Genomic DNA, 2,687 nt, shown 5'->3' on the forward strand with positions numbered 1-2,687 from the left:
GACTGGCCAGACAGTACTACGTTGGATCCTTCTCTCTGGTTTACGGTTGACTTTCCTTTTGCCTACACATACACCGAGTAGTCTGGCAAATTCTTCACAGATTCTCCTATGTCCTCATACACCTGACAACACTGGGATTATCAAACAATTCTTCTTTACCCATGGGGTTAACAACTGCACTATAATTGTTCAGTGGCTTCTTTCCTCTTGGTAAGGGTAGAAGAGACTCTTAGCTGTTGTAAGCTGCTCTTCTAGAAGGACACTCCAAAATCAAACCACTGTTCTCTGGTCTTGGTATTCCACTGTCTTGGGTTAGAGTTCTCTTGCTTGATGGTACACTCGGGCACACTATCCTTTATAATTTCTATTCCTCTTGTTTTGTTAAGGTTTTTATAGTTTATATAGGAAATATATTTCTCTAATGTTGTTATTGTGCTTAGGATATTTTATTTTTCCTTGTTTCCTTTCTAACAGAGCTATTTTCCCTTTTGGGGCCCTTGGGCTTATAGCATCCTGCTTTTCCAGCCAGGGTTGTAGTTTAGCAAGTAATAATAATAATAATAATAATAATAATAATAATAATAATAATAATAATAACAGCATGTTCTTATAACTGGACTACATCAGTTAGTATTGTTTTCTGATTAATTTGATGTTATTTAAAGAATTATCATAAGTAATTCTAAGAAAATTCCTGTCAAATGCTTTTTAATTCTTAATATAAATCTCATCTAGTCAGACTGCAATGTTTGGGTAATTCTAGTTCGAAATTATTGTTTTTTAGCTGAGAGGGAAGATGAGTGATAGAAGAATGAGAGCAGTTAGCTAGTTAACCCTGATAGGAAATAGTTTACAAGTTAAGTATTAGTAATAGTAATGTGAAGTATGGTTTAGCCACAATCTTTATATGAACAAAGGTACATTTTTCTTGCTATGGTCTTAAAGTTAGCATGATACAATAATCATTTGGTAACTTATAACCCACCAAGACGAAAAAAAGTTCTTCAAAAAGAAGGCAACTGTGTTTACCCCCATACAAATGGGAAAAAAGCTCGCTCATAGATTAACAGTGAATTGTATAAAAGCTACAACTTGCTCTACGCCCCCCTCCCCCCAATCCCTAGGCCCTGTTATCTCATCTCCATAAGGGAAAAGAAATCCCCATAGAAGTCACTGGAGGAAAAAAAGAAAAAAAAAGAAAAAAAAAATACCAAGCCCATGGCGGGCATCGTTACACTAAAAACCATCATTTGTTTCTACCCTTCAGAATAAGAAAGCCACACAACGCTTCCTAATTCTCTACTCTACTCCACTCTCTCTCTCTCTCTCTCTCTCTCTCTCTCTTTCTCTCTCTCTCTCTCTCTTTCTCTCTCTCTCTCTCTCTCTCTCTCTCTCTCTCTCTCTCTCTCTCTCTCTCTCTCTCTCAACGGGTGATTTGTATGCAAGAGGGATAGACTCCCTGTCTTGGAGTCCTACTGGTCACGGTGGTAATGAGTCGAGGACGAGTCTGATACTCGACTTCAGATTTGGGTTTATTGTGCCGACAAAGAGAAAGTTGTGTTTCATTCGACGTTTGATGATACTTGTAAAAAAAAAAAAAAAAAAAAAAAAGATCGTAATAACATTAGTTATATACCAAATATTCTTAAAAAATTAAATATATTAAATTTACTATCTAGGTGAGGATTATTTTCTCAACTAGTATACGTAATCCGTCAATATATTCTAAAAAGGAACAAAATTATCAATTACATTCTTAAAAAAGAAACATTCTAATATATATTCTTCAAAAGTAACAATAATTTAAATATTCTTCAGAAGGGCAAACATTTTCCAAATTATTTTTCGTAATAGGAACAATACTTTCCAAAATATTCTTAAAGAGGAACAATATACTTAAGAATAAAAAATACACATCATTCTCAACAATAAAAACAATATTGTAAAGAAATAAACTATCAAAAAAATAATCTTCAAAATAAGTAACAACATTCTCAAATAAACGCATCAAAACTAAAAAAATAAACTATCAACAAAAATATTCTCCAAAGTAATAATATTCTCAAATAAACTCATCAAAACTAAAAAACATAAACTATCAACAAAAATATTCTTCAAAATAAGTAACAATATTCTCAACTAAACTCATCAAAACCCTACAAGAATTGGATATTTCTAGCATGAAAAAATATCCAAATGACGTCTTAACTTTTTTATATTACTCTCCAAAAAAAAAATGAGAAATATTAAACGTAGATTCTTTCACGACTTAATACCCAGAGAAGCGACCGTAATTCAATAATTTTCTAGATAAAAGAAACCACCTTTAAAGGGAACACCTGAGTAATTTATGACACCTGTGTTGAAGTTCTTAATCAGTCCGTTTCTTACTAATACTCAGTTGAAAAGAATTTAATTTTCTAACTAAGGGTATTAATAAAGAGCCAGTGTCTGGATATGTATATATATATATATATATATATATTATATATATATATATATATATATATATATATATAATAATAATAATAATAATAATAACTTGCTAAGCTACAACCCTAGTTGGAAATGCAGGATGCTCTCTCTCTCTCTCTCTCTCTCTCTCTCTCTCTCTCTCTCTCTCTCTCTCTCTCTATATATATATATATATATATATATATGTCTTACCTGTCACGCTCAAGGGGGAG

This window comes from Palaemon carinicauda, chromosome 32, assembly GCF_036898095.1.
Source record: "Palaemon carinicauda isolate YSFRI2023 chromosome 32, ASM3689809v2, whole genome shotgun sequence".
Taxonomy (NCBI): Eukaryota; Metazoa; Arthropoda; class Malacostraca; order Decapoda; family Palaemonidae; genus Palaemon; species Palaemon carinicauda.